Source organism: Ctenopharyngodon idella, chromosome 3, assembly GCF_019924925.1.
Source record: "Ctenopharyngodon idella isolate HZGC_01 chromosome 3, HZGC01, whole genome shotgun sequence".
Classification (NCBI taxonomy): Eukaryota; Metazoa; Chordata; class Actinopteri; order Cypriniformes; family Xenocyprididae; genus Ctenopharyngodon; species Ctenopharyngodon idella.
In genome coordinates, this window is record NC_067222.1 from 52,533,900 (window position 1) to 52,549,416 (window position 15,517).

General features: G+C 39.7%; 1 pseudogene; it reads right to left on the bottom strand.

Moving 5' to 3' along the window:
• Positions 1-6,442: 6,442 nt before the first annotated feature.
• LOC127508870 (gastrula zinc finger protein XlCGF8.2DB-like) lies at positions 6,443-14,557 on the bottom strand (annotated as a pseudogene).
• Between the last annotated feature and the right edge of the window lie 960 nt (positions 14,558-15,517).

Below are 15,517 nucleotides of genomic sequence, written 5' to 3' on the forward strand. Positions count from 1 at the left end.
TTGTTTTTGCAGGTTTGGCCATCATATTTGTGTTGAATGAACTGAAACTGGGCAGTGGATTTTTAGGATCTTCTCCTCTCTCACAGAATCTCATCTGTAGTTGTGAATCTTAAAGCCTCCATCAGTTCGGTGATCGCCTCTCAGGTCTGTTACCAAGAGCAGCTGCTGTGAAGAAACGCTCCAGATTAAAATGGAGGATCAAAACAGGTGTGCTTTTAATGAAGAGCTGCAAGAAAGAGAAGTTTGAACGATGTCTACCTATCCAACAGGGGACCTCCATAGCCTGCAATGGAGCTGTGTGTGTGAACAGTGAACTGGCAGTGAAGTCATTATGTAACTTTTTATATAATTTTCACACAGGAATCATGGATCACAATAAAAAAAAAAAAAAAAAAAAAGGAAAAGAATGATCATCAGTTATTAATTGAACTTTGAATTGCTTGAGGAAAAACTGTTTGAATCTGTTTTAAATATGACGGGGAAAAAAAATACAACAGTTAATTTTGTGCTAATGTTGTTGACATTACAGGAGAGTAATTTCTTTAAGACATTTATTCTCTGTTGTGACTTCATACTCACAGTATATGATCAGTCCACATATCCCATTTAAGCTTATTGTCAAGTACACCAAGATATTTATAATTTTGGACTGATTGTACTGGCTGCCTATTAATTAAAAAAAAATTTTTGCTCTCTAAAATTAATAGACATTTCCTTTGTCTTGGAGATGTTTAGAGTAAGATTTGATTTCTTGCACCAATTTAAAAAGATTTCAAGGACTGGACTGTGTTCCTCCTGCCTATCATATAAGAGACTCACTAGCCGTGTTTCCATGTTGAGCCAAAAACTTCAAAACTTGCTGCATTAAAAAAAAAAGCTCAGTTGGCTCAATTAAATTATGTGAACTGAACACTGGCACTTTATTTGTTAAAACAACCAAAGATTTTCAGTGAAACAATCAACATAAAAATTAATTTTGACCTAAAATAAATCTTATTACAGTGTATTTTTCATGGCAAGAGCTAAGTGTAATGGGTTAATGTAGCAGAAACACGTATAAGGTAACAATTGCAGGTAACCATTTTATCAGGTGAATAGTGATTATGTTAAACAAATGGACACTGGTCGCCTGTTAGATGGTAAAGTGTGAAACTCACCACTACTTGACCTGTTGCGACCCACAGACTTGGGTGTACCTAAGCAATGGAGAGCAGAAACTTCAGTCACAAACATCAGTCAGTCATGAACAATAGTCCTAGTGACCTGCCTGCAATATTCAGCAATGAAAGAATATACTCACGACTAGTTAACTTTTCCTGGCCCACAGACCTGGGTGAACCTAAACAAACCAAATCGGAAATGTCAGTCAGTCATGATCAGTAGTAGGTAGGGCTGCGCAATTAATCACAATTTTATCCAAATCGTAATATGAACTAGTGCAATATCCAAATCGCAGCGGGGGCGCAATTTTTGTTAAAGGCAAAATGTCATACCATTCTAAAATAAAGTACTGTGGTGCTGCAGAGACATCCCGGCCTACAAATCCAGACTAAAGAAAAAATCTTTTGTTTGGTACAGATTCTCACAAAAAAAAAAAACACTTCAATCTTTTTTTAAATATTTTACGATGAGAATAATGATACAAAAATGATCATTCCCTCCAATATCATATCACAACTGCAATGTCAGTCAAAGTAATTTCAATTAGATATTTTACTAATATCGTGTGATCACAGTAGTGATTACAGGAGAAGAGTGGCGTTAGCCTTGAGTAAGAGGTAGGTATAAAAACCAAAGGATTGTTATGGTTGGCGGCCACAGTCTGCAGCCACTCACTGTTTGACTGTTGACTCTTTTCTTGCAAGAAAATAAATCTTTATAAAGACAACTGGAAAAGGTTTGTCTCTTATTTAGTGATCGTTGAATTTTTTTCCACAGCAGCCATTGGCATTGTGGCTAACGCTATTGTTAGTTTATGAAATCGTTTCGGCTGTGCTTTCGAACATGCTGTAATTGTGCTAACCGAGCACCGTTAGCCTTTACAAGAGAGGCGCTTCAATACACTTGTTAGATAATGTTTTAGTACAAGGTTGACAATGCACAATAGTAAAGTACGGGCTGCATTTGAGCATTAACTATTCGAATATTAAAAGAAAAATGAAATTTGAATGGTATTAAATTGGAAGATTGACAGCTCTACTCGCCACTATTTGATCTGACGCAACCCAATGACAACAAAGACAGACAAAGTTTAATAAAATTACAAATACTTAACTTAAAATTTAAATCTGGTTAAAATGTGCATGGTCAATGTACATGATTTTATTTATTTATTTATTTATTCTTTCATTTTTTTATATTACATTTTTATTCTAACATCTGTATTTTAATATTTAAAATAGGCTACAAGCTTATGGTTACCTTTTATATAAATTTACAACCATACAGTAATATTACAATTACAAAATACAAACGTAATTTTAAATTTTAAATATCTTAAAATAAATTATTTAATCTATTTTAAAAGAAAAACAAGTCTTAAAAGATTGATATTAAAACTTTTACTAAATTTAATTAGTAATGTTTTTTGTATTGTTTATTAATTAATTGTAGGACAGTCCAACGCGCTGGGGCTCGAAGCTGAAGATGACAGAAAGGATTCTGGAGCAGACTCCAGCAATACGACGGGTCTTTGCGGATGACAAAAGCCGACGTCCACTACCAAACTTAACGTGGCAAGATATTTCAGTCCTGGAGTCTGTTAACAATGGACTGAAGCCTGTAGCAGAATTGACCGACGTTTTGTCAGGAGAAACATATGTTACTGTTTCGTCTGTCACCCCGGTGCTACAACACACACGCCGCGTCTTAACGGAAACCGACGATGACACACAGCTAGGTAAAAAAATTAAGACTGGCATCTTGGAGGAATTAGACGCCAAATATGACAACCACGCAACCCAAAAACTTCTCCGAATCAGCACTCTGCTTGATCCCTGCTACAGAGGAGGCTTTAATTTGAACGAACTGGAGCAAACTAAGACAGAAGTGCTTAATGCCATCACAGAGTGCCGTCGAATGAAAAATCTTGAGAATGCGGAAGAACAACAAGCAAACACCATCGCTCAAGAGGTGCCTTTGAAGAAGAAAAAAAACACACTGAATGATCTCCTGGGAAAGACCAAAAAACCACCTACGAGTGAAGCGGATCGGGCAGCGGCTGAGCTCGCGGCCTATCTTTTGGAGGATGTAATAGACGGAGAGGAGAACCCACTTGCGTGGTGGAAAAATAATGAAAGCCGCTTCCCACTCATGTGTCTTGTAACGTGAAAATTTTTGTGTGTACCTGCAACAAGCAGTCCTTCAGAAAGGGTTTTTAGCAGGTCAAATTGTCACCCCATACTGTAATGCTTTAACCCCGGAAAAGGTGAATATGCTTGTTATCCTGTCTAGAAACCTGCGTTAGATTGTTTCGTTAGCTTAATGTTTTAGAAACATTAGGCTCAATTAAATAACTTTATGGTGTTTGGATTTTATTTTATTTTTAAAAAAATTTGTCTAAAAACCGAAATCATTTGTTTTAATTTTGCATTAGCATTTAATTTAGCATTGTGTGAATAAAATATTTGTTTAAAGGTTTCGCTTTCATTTTCTTTTTTACGTTATCTTTTAAATTTTACAGGTTTCCACGTTTGATTATTTGTAGGCTATTATTTATATTCTATTAATTATATTTTAATAGCCTATAATATTTCTAGAGCCGTTTAAAACTTGTAGCCAAGCTATGTCGAGTTCGTTATTTGTAACGTGCTTCTCTCTGCGTAGGTTATACAGACGTCTTATCCTAGCCTACTACCTTTAATGTTTTGCTTAACACGTACTGTATGCATCAAAAACAATAAAAATGCAAGTGTATGGTAACTACTAGATTATTTATAATGTATTTGGCAACTTCCTAGGTTTATCAATTGTCATTTTTACGATATTGTCGATTATCGTCTGTAACTGACTGTTATAATCGATATCGCGATACATATGAGACATCGTCGATATACGATAATTTTGTCATATCGCCCAGCCCTAGTCTCTGCTGATCGCCCAGAGTCACGTCACGTCTTCGCTGATCGCCCAGAGTCACGTCACGTCTCCGGATCCGTCCGCGAGCGGAGAGGATTGTTGTCCAGTGTGGAAGATCCACCGCTGACTTCAGCACGAGCAGCTGGCATTCCGAAGCCTCCGCCGGCCGTTTCGCACTCAAGCCCGCTGGTTGCTACGCACTCCAGTCCGCCGGTTGCTACGCACTCAAGCTCGCCAGTGTCTACGGACAAGATGGCCGTTCTGCCAACGTCTACGGACAAGATGGCCGCTTCGCCAGCGTCTACGGACAAGATGGCCGTTCCGCCAACGTCTACGGACAAGATGGCCGCTTCGCCAGCGTCTAGTGGTAGACGCTGTGACCAAGTCATCTCCAGACTCCATTCCAGCCCGTGAGTCTGCTCCAGAACCCGTTCCAGCCCATGAGTCCGCCCCAGAGCTCGCTGTAGGCCCGAAGGCCACCCCAGAGGCCATACTTGTGCCACCCAAGCTCCTTGCCCTGCCGGCGCCACCCAAGCTCCCTGCCCTGCCGGTGCCAACCAAGTTCCTTGCCCTCGAGCCAGCTCCAGCCTTCCACGAGATAGCTCCAGACTCTGCACTAGAGCCCGAGTCAGCTCCAGACTCCACACCAGAACCCGAGGCAGCTCCCGACTCCACACCAGAGCCCGAGCCAGCTCCCGAATCCGCACCAGAGCCCGAGCCAGCTCCCGACTCCGCACCAGAGCCCGAGCCAGCTCCCGACTCCGCACCAGGGCCCGAGCCAGCTCCCGACTCCGCACCAGGGCCCGCACCAGGGCCCGAACCAGCTCCCGACTCCGCACCAGGGCCCGAACCAGCTCCCGACTCCGCACCAGAGCCCGAGCCAGCTCCCGACTCCGCACCAGGGCCCGAACCAATATACTTACAAAATCTTTATTCAAATATTATTAAAAATGTCTTAAAGGGTGAATATTAGAGCTGTGAATCTTGGGGTAGACAGCGAATCGATTCAATTCACAATTCATAGGTGTTCAATTTGTTCACGAACAATTTTTGCAAATTCAGAACGATTCTTTTCAAGACGATTTACATTAAAATTCGATGCGATTCAATTAATTTGATTTGATTCAGCATTTTTATATGCATTCATAGGGTTATTGAAATGCTTCCCCCAACGTGTCTTAGTTTTTCCTACGTGTTTCGCTTTTCTGCCGAATGCCAAATTAAACAGCAGCCTTCAGGAGGTCAGAGAGTGGGGGGAAGAAATATATATAAATTTTGTCCATTGTTAAATGGTCATGAAACGCCCCCTGTTTTCCCCTGGTCCTTCAAAGCTCAAAATCTCTGTGAAAATGGGCGTGTAAAGCTCTGGAAAAGTGGGAGTGTAGGGGGGGGGGAAGATTTTCAAGCCTAAATTCAGCATGAGTAAATACTTAAGTACAGTTAAAATCAGATACTCCAAGACTTTAACTCAAATTGTCTTAGAATTGGTCACTTTTAACTTGTAACTGAGTCATTTTCGTTGTAAAGTATGTGTACTTTTATTCAAGAATTGTTTTTTAGGTACTCTTTACACCTCTGCTCTTTCCACAGTGACGACTTCTAAAACCGTTCTCTTTCGAGTGAATCCTCATGTGGACCTTAAGGTCCCCTTTAAATATGAAACTCTTTCCACACTGACCACATGTAAATGACTTCTCTTCAGTGTGAATATTCATGTGTTCCCTAAGGCTTCGTTCCTGTGTGAAGCCATTCCTGCACAGAGTGCAGGTATAAAGGCAGGAACACACCAAGCCGACACCGACGAACTAGTGGTGTCGAAAGCAGACTGTGGTTTTGGCTCACGTCTGTGTCCAATGTTGCCCTGACACACCAAACCGATGCTAGACAGCCGACGGACAAATAGCACGTCCCTTCTGCGCCTGCGTAAGATGAAATGCTTTTCCGAACCAGCAGGTGTGCAGAATGATCAGATGGCCTGATGGACCGAGGAGCATCGATGCCGATTCAACATATCAAATCGTCCGGGGAAAAAAAAGCAGACGAGGACCAACTTCAGTCGACGGTGCGGAACACACTGAGAAAACTTAGGGCCTGTCCACATGGAGACACATTTTTGTGAATACGCATAAATTTTGTATCGGATAGGCATTTTGTCCACACGGATCCGGCGTTTTCAGAAGGTGAAACCGGGTTCCAGAGTGGATAAATCTGAAAACACCATCTTTGCGTTATCGTGTGTACAGCCTATCCGTATATTTTGAGAAATGATGATGTCATCACCCCACGTGTCAACCCTAGTCAGACACCGCTAACGGCATGTAGGAAACTTTTTCCTCGTCAAAGCAGAGACCAGGAGACATTGGGATATCTTTCAAGCAGAAGTTACTCTTTATTGAGGAACGCGCTGTACGCTGTAGTCATCCAAGTCCAACTAAGGCAGTGTACTTGGTAGTTCATATACGTTCAAGGGGGAGGGATACATAGAGTAGAGGTGGAGACAATCTAAACAAAGCATGCAAATGCAGTGCAGGAATCAGCCCATTCCCTACATTTCCCAGCCATGATCTAATCAGCATAACGGTGTCATTCAAATGCATAGGTGCTAATCCACACAGTCTGACAGTATCGCCCATACCTTTACATTATCATAGAGACATAGGCAGAGCTGTATCTTGAGCTTGTCCTGCCAAATGGTCAGGAAGTGCATGAAGACAAAAGGTTAATGTTACAGACACCTGGGCTGCCTGCCTCGATCTCCTTAAATTGTCATTATCTTTACCTCTAAATGTTAAATACAATATACTTCACCTTAGTATTTCATGTGAGGTTATGTCAGGATGTAGGATCAGCAGATCTTAAACAGATTCTTAAATTTGTAATCCCACAGTCCCCCCTTTGAGAGTTCTAATAACTCTCACATAATACAAATTTAAACCTTCTTAAATCCCTTCTATAACCTATGTTTGTTAACATATGTCCCATCTTCCAGTCATGTAACTTGTAACAGATACAGGCACATACATCTTATTCTATGTCGTGTCCAACATTTACATAAGTGTTGTTCTTTAACTTGAGTATACTGTTGACACACATATACAACACAGGGTGGTAATATGTTGTATAAACTACATGATGACACAGAAAACCATGTAGCATAAGTGTGGAAGTCCTAAAAGTCCATGGCGCCTGAATAGCTGTGGAGTCCATTTCCAACGCATTTCCATGTCTGTTCCAAGTTGCTCAGATATTGTCATGAAGGTTGTACATGGATATCTGAGGTGATGCTTTACACCAGGTGCTGCTTATGAGCCGTCATGGCATATACACATACCTGCAACACAAGAAAACAAAGAAACAGCAGACCAGCAGTATTCATGCATAGACTTTAGTACGTTAGACCTCTGATGATCGTATAGTTTTTTCTGTCTAACTCTGATCATCATAAACTTCTAGTGATCGTATAGTGGTTTTGTTCTTCTTTTTCTTAACCTAGTCTTAATCAATTTGACACCTATAGACCAGTAAGGTGGGGATAAACTGAGAAGGGGAAACCTATGAGGAAGTCTTCACCACAGGGTTGGCCCCCGAGGCCTTATGCACTTCGGTTCTTCCCTGGGCTCCTCACTGGTCTGCGTGTCCTATTCTCTTCCTGTAGTTAATTTGCAAACTTTACTGTGCTACATCTCCATCTTCCAATAAAACATCAGTCATAGCAGACATCATAACCCATAGAGGATGGATAAGTGAATGGAGTGTGCTGTAGCATAACATTTAAGGCTGTGAGTGTACTTAACCAGTGTACCCCCAATGGTGGAAGTGACAGTCAACTTTCTTTTGTTCAGAATGAGTCTTTCAGCTTTCTTGTAGATTACTGGGGAAATTAAGCACTCACAGCCCAAATGGTTAGCATGTCAACAAGCTGTTGCTCCAAGTGTTTGGAGAAGAGGGGAGGGGCAGTTTCAATGTAGCAAGTAGACTGAGTAGGAGCTGAGTAAAGCTGTTCATTTCTTTAAATGTCTTTTTGTTTTTTCTACACTCTTTCATCCAATGTCCAGGTTTACCACAGTAATGACAACTGCCTTCTCTTTTAGGACATTTACGTTTCTGTTGTTTCTCTATGTTGACCTTAAAGGATGCTGCTGCAATCTTTACTCTTGTCTTGACATCTGAGTCTCTTTCCCAAATAGCTAACCTATCCAAGTTGTTTTGCAGGGTTCCATTGGACCATGTGAGGTCTAAGAAAGGCAATGCATTTCTGTATTCTGATGAAAGCCCATCAAACCACATGCGGACCAGTGGTCCATTATCCTCTAACACCTTCTCTGGAGTGTCAGCTATTCCACTGTATGCTGCAGCTGACTGACAAAATCTTTCAGTGTACTCACTTACAGTTTCACCCTTCTTCTGTACACAACTAGTGATCTTTGACCAGTCCACCTTTGGTCCAACAAGATTCTGTAACACTCTCAGAACTCCTTCTCTCAATTCACCTTTGCTGGAATGCTGAAACTCAGAATTATTTACAGCACTTTCAAAATCTAAAAATAAGGATTTTCTCCAGTGTGAATTCTCATGTCGTCTTTAAGGCTTTCTTTTCGACTGAAACTCTTTCCACACTGTTGACAGGCATAATGTTTCTCTCCAGTGTGAATTCTCATGTGGATTTCAAGTCTTCCTTTTCTGTTGAAACTCTTTCCTCACTCTTGACAGGTGTAAGGCTTTTCTCCAGTGTGAATAGTTGTGTGGACTGTAAGGTTTCCTTTGTCACTGAAACTCTTTCCACATTGTCTGCAGATATATGGCTTTTCTCCAGTGTGAATTCTCATGTGGACTTTAAGGCTTTCTTCATGTGTGAAACTCTTTCCACACTGTTGTCAGGTGAAAGGTTTCTCTCCAGTGTGAGTTCTCATGTGGACTTTAAGGCTTCTTTTATGACTGAAACTCTTTCCACATTGTCGGCAAATATATGGCTTTTCTCCAGTGTGAATTCTCATGTGGACTTTAAGGCTTCTTTTATGACTGAAACTCTTTCCACATTGTCGGCAAATATATGGCTTTTCTCCAGTGTGAATTCTCATGTGGACTTTAAGGCTTTCTTCACGTGTGAAACTCTTTCCACATTGTTGGCAGGTGTAAGGCTTCTCTCCAGTGTGAATGCTCATGTGGACTATAAGGCTTCTTTTATGACTGAAACTCTTTCCACATTGTTGGCAGATATATGGCTTTTCTCCAGTGTGAATTCTCATGTGGTATTTAAAGGTTTCTTTATGTCTGAAACTCTTTCCACACTGTTGGCAGGTGTAAGGCTTTTCTCCCGTATGAATTCTCATGTGGACTTTAAGGGTTTCTTCACATGTGAAACTCTTTCCACACTGTTGGCAGGTGAAATAACTTTTAGTTCCAGTCTTTTGGGCTCTTTTTTGTGAGGAAGCCTGTGTCGCTCTTTCCCCAGTCATGAAATGATGTTTATAATAATGTTCTTCCTCTTCTTGCCTTTCATTAAGTTCAAGACTCGCCTCTCTCAGTGCCATTAGGTCTAGGGCAAAAATAGACATAAAACAATTTAAACATTTAAAGCATCAAAACCAACAACATGTTTGTATCCTATGGATCAGGGATGGGCAGCTTTGGTACTGGAGGACCACTCTTTTGCAGAGTTACGTTTCATGCCTAAAATACACCTGCCTGTAATTTTCAAGCATTCCTGAAGACTTGATTTATACTTGATTTATTCCTGAAAAGGCTGATTTATACTTCTGCATCACGTGTACGCTGTAGGTACAGCGTAGGCTGTGAGTACCACATGTAGCCTATGACATAGCCTGATGCGAACCTCTTAAAAAAGATGTAACAACGCATCAATTCTACCCAGACCGCAAGCGCTGTGATTGGTCTGTTAAAATCCCTCCCTTGGGTCAAAAAATTGGTGCGGAGCAATCGGAGAAGAGCGAGTGTGTGGCAAGGGGTGCGTGGTTCAACGAGGTCTGCAGCGGGAGAGAGAGGCAGGAGACGAGCGGTGCATAAGTAGGTCAAGTGCAAATGATAAACACCTGTGTCTCGTTGCAGTAATTGACATGGGAAGACCAGATAAAGCCACCAGGAAAAAGGAAGTGGCTGAGAGAGAGACTGACTGGACACTCGTGGAGACTGGAATTTGATTACTGTGTTGACAGCTTTATGTTGATTAAGTTTTGAGAGTGCAGAGAGCACAACTTTTATTTGTTTGTACCATATAAGAACTGAATAAACCACGAGTTCCAGTCACGCTGACCCTGCCATCTTCCTTCCACACGTTTGAACCTCGTAACAGGGTGTTTTCAACTTCCATAGGAATGAAAAAACTTTGTTTCAGGGGACACATGCAATCAAACTACAACAAAAGTCGTTACCTATTTGCTGCTTCTCTGACAACGTACATGACAAGGTGCTTCTTCTTTGGCTTTTGCCTTGATACTCAAGACCGTGGACACTACGTGGACTCTGCATGCACGTTGACACGGACAACGTCACTGAAGTATAAATTAAAAACCGACGCATAGACTAGGGATGGGCATTTTTCCAAAATTTTGTATTCAAATATATGTGCTCGTAAAAAACTAATATTCGTTCATTTAAATGACGTTAAACGAGAAAGATGTTATTTTTTTATATTCATCAAGATTTTGTAACCATTTCTAGACAAGCTTACGATTAGGCAATATACAAAACAAGCTTACACTATATCTTAAGGTTTTCTTTTAGTTCAAAGCATTAAACAATATGTGCAAACAAAACATATTGTTACATGTGCCCTGGGTCTGTGTTCTATTATCATCATATGGACTCCATTTCCCACAATCCCCCCACCTAGGAACCAATCATGCACTCGCACCTGTTTCCCATCAGTGACACTTTATAAGCTGCACTCACACACACTCATTGCTAAATTATAGCTGTGTCTCATTTAATTTAATTTCGAAGGCTGCATCCTCAAGAGGACGAATTCTGTGAGGATGCGGTATATGGAGTGTCCTTAGCCAGAATTAAACGAGACGTCTTTTGTAGGACACACAGGCAGGAAAGGAAACAGGAAGTATATCGTTGCTATGCCAACGCGTTCACGGCAGCCTCGTTGCGCTCTCAGCCAATGAATGAAAATTATTAATAAATTTGTATGTAATTTAAAAAGAAAATGTATTTACTTGTTTTTTTTTTTTTTGTTAATGCTTGAGGAGCTGGCTTATGTACAACAGATATCCGTTACAGAGACAAAAGAGGAGGATATTAGGAAGAAAGTTTAAAACAAAAACAAACTTGAAACTACTTACATCTAAACACATCTTCGCTTGTATGTACATTTGCCGACGCCGCCATTTATTTTTTATTTTTTTCAAATAAATGACGGTTGTTAACAGAGAAGCAATGAATTGTGGGCCATCTGCAGCAGCGAAGGATACACCTCACGCATCCTCCGAATTCCTGTGAAAGGACGCATTCAAAGGTCACGTTCGGAGAGTCCTACTTACTTTTCTGAAACGATACAGCCTCAATGACGTGTGCAACCTTTGAATGTGACCTCTGGAGGACGCAGCCTTCGAAATGAGACACAGCTATTGTTTAGCCTTGTATCCGACCTTGTCTCAATGTTGCTTGATCCTTGCCTGTGTTTTTGAGTCTGGACCGTTTCCTTGTTGATGATCGTTTGCTGCCTGCCTAGACCTTTGCCTGTGATTGGATTACTCTTTTGCCTTGCCTTCTTGTATCTGTTTGCTGGTGTTTGACCCTCTGCCTGTACGACTACGCTCATCCTATTAATAAAGCCTGCATGTGGATCTCCAACTCCGTTGTCCCGTCCCATACGTTACACATATAAAGAACAAAAGCATTTAAGTTCAAGCAGCGCGAACGGGAAAAACACTAATAAAGCTCCAGTTATCGTACGAAACGTAATATACATAATACACTCGAGTCAGTATATGATTATCGTGTTTATATTGTTTCACATGTTCATGTTGAGAAAAAACTATAATATCCACATGCTCGGGTGAGAAAACGAGCTGCACTGACAGACGTTGCAGAGACACAAAGATAACGATAATACATAACCGTGTGTTAAGCTAAGTTTCCAACAGCAGCACTTTGTATTTTCTGTAAATATATCTCCCTCGATGAAACTTAAAGGAAGCATATGTCTCAAAATCATTTTGCTATCACATAAGTTATCTTCTCTGCTCACTTGGGTTACAGCTGCGCTTACCTGTCGTGAATGCTGTGATGGACAGCTGTCTTTCCTCAACATTTTGTGAATATCAAATAAAAGAAACCTTTTAAACAGTAAAATTCGAATAGTCTTTTTATTTTTTCGAATATCAATTACAGATTGCATATTCAAATATTGGACTATTTGTGCACACCCCTAACATAGACTACTGCGCAGAGTCTTGGGTGTAGGTGTGACAGAGAAATAAAAATCAGCCTTTATTGTTACATTTTGGGGTTGGGTTTATTTTTTACAGGTGTGTTTGATCAAGGATGGAGCTAAACTCTGCAGAATAGTGTCCCTCCAGGACCAGAGTTGCCCATCTATAGATCTTATACACCAGTGGTTTTCAAACCTGGTCCAAAGGGACACACCACTGTACATTTTGTATGTATCCTTTATTTTTCACATCTGGTTAAGATCATCAGCTTGTTAGAAGAGAGCTGACATTGATGGAGGAATTTGCAAACTACAATTCCTGTTCATCAATAAGGTGAGAACCGCACCCGATATAAACCTAAATATACTCGAATGATTTAAATTAATTGAAAAGTGTTTTACTATTCAAAAAGTAATAGAAGATATTTGTTGTTGTAATGTCAGACATAGCACATACAATAGTAGTAGCCATTCTGTACTCCGGCACGGTTAGCGATCTCACTGCCTCTTCAGGCGGGCCAGGGCACGATACAGAGCGATCACACTAGTGACATTAGACGGAAAGAATGAGTGCTTATGAGATGTGTTTTCCTCAGCACAAAACTATATGAAACACTAGATGTCCTGTTCCTGGAGATCTACATACATGCAGAGTTCAGATCCAACCCTGATCGAACACACCTGAAGCAGTGAATTAAGATCTTCAGGTGCACTTGATAATTTATAACTGAATGATATTATGCTGGAATGAATGAATTCTGTAATATTATACTTCTGTATATTCTCTATTTCTGTAGAACTGGACATTTTAATAATGATCAAATGACTGAGTTCAGCTGTGAGAATAAAACCAACCTGTTTGTTCCTCAATATCTTCATGTTTCACACTGAATGTTTCTTCAATCTTTATTTCTTCAAACTCCTCTTTATTAAACTCAATCTTCATGTCTTCAGTCTCCTCTTTAATAAACGCCATCTTTAAGAAGAGAATAATTAACAGAGTTAATGGTCTTAAATGGACCTGTTCAAACAAAAACACTCAAAACTAACGCTGCAAATTAATAAACTTCATATTTAGATATTTATGATCTACATTTGGTATTTAATGAGTTATAGATTATATTTAAATGATTACTCTTTGATGAAAACATGATTAGTTAGTTTGTTAGTGTTTGTTGTTGTCGTTCATGTTCACTGTTTGAGCAGCACGTGTCGTGATTCACTGAATCATTTACCAAAGTATTTGGTTCAATTGACTCGGAGTTGAAAAGTTCAGTTTCTCCATCATTACTCGCCAGAGACTGAACTCGTGTTCATGATAAACTGATTTATGATATATAGAGAGAAATGAGACGCAGGTTTACTGTTTCTCATCAGTGGATGAGCTTTACTCACACAAATATCCTTCATTACACTTAGATAAAGAATCACAATGTTACATTAAATAGTAAATAAACTATTTTAACATCGCTGGTAAAACTATTAAAACTACAACACTGTTTCTGTCGATTAAAACAGCTTAAATTCTTAAAACAAACCTTTATTCAGCAGAATCACAACAGATGCAGGTGTGCGGCGCAGTCTTATGACGTCATGTCGTCACTCCAAAATAAAAGTCATGCATTGTCCATAATCACAGAAGAAATCCAACTATTTGACCAGATAATTTTTGTATATTAAAATTAAAACAGTGACAAATATGGTACAAACAATGTTTAATATATATATATTATATATTGCGATTTGTGAAAAAAACAGAAGAAGGGATGTTTTGAAAAGTTTTTTTTTTTTTTTTTTTTGAAAATTTGTTAAAAATCACAGTGGAGCTATATACTATTTTTTGGCAGCTGTTACAGAAACATTTTTACAAAAAATCTTCTGATTTAACCTTGAGATTTGAAGTATTAGATAGCTTAGATATTTGCACAATTTACAATGACACTAATAATTCTTAATTTCTAATAGAAATGCAAAATCAATCGGTAGTTAGTAATAGAATAACGAGACACAAACCTTTACATTCAATCGCATTTGGCCCCATTTATTTTTGATCACAGTGCATACACATACAAACTTTTAGTCCAAAAGTGCGCACATTTGTAGAAATACACGTTTACCTCAGATTTCATTAGATAGAATATAAGCCGGGCCGTACGCTGGGTTTCATAATTACCCTGGTCAGAAAATGTTGTTTGTTTGGGGGGTACGGGGGCATGGTCCCCTAGAAAATTTAGATTTCCCTGGTGTACATATGTGGATTTTTAAGACATTTTAAAGGGGTGGTTCAGTGGTTTTTTTCTAGGCTTGATTGTGTTTTTGGGGCACAGTTTAACATGTCTTAATGCTTTGTTTTTAAAAAAAAAACGTATTTTTCATATATTTTACCTTTATTCTACACCTCTGTTTCCATTATCATTTGAACGGCTCATTTGACTTCCTGCTTCTATGAAGCCACTCCCTCCGAAATACGCAATGTGCTCAGATTGGTTAGGTGGCCCAGTGTATCGTGATTCACTGAAGTGTCCGGAAACGCCACGCCCCTAACCATTTGTTGTTACCAGAGCCATTACATGTGCTTCAGTGGAAATGTAAATAATGGCATCTATATTGCTGTATCAAATTGAGCCTGAATCAGACCCAGATGAAGAGGGTCAAGCAGAACCTCTGCAATCGCGGCTTTTAAAGGGTTAGTTCACCCAAAAATGAAAATACTGTAATTTATTACTTACCCTCATGCCGTTCCACACCCGTAAGACCTTCGTTAATCTTCGGAACACAAATTAAGATATTTTAGTTGAAATCCGATGGATGAATCAGTGTATCGAATCATGATTCAGATCACGTGTCAAACTGCCAACGGCTGAAATCACGTGACTTTGGCGCTCCGAACCGCTGATTCGACACCCTAATTCATTATGCTCCGATGCTTCCTGAAGCAGTGTTTTGAAATCGGCCATCACTAAATAAGTCTTTTTTTTTTTTTTTTGTTTGGCGCTCCAAAAATATTCTCGTCGCTTTATAATATTAATATTGAACCACTGT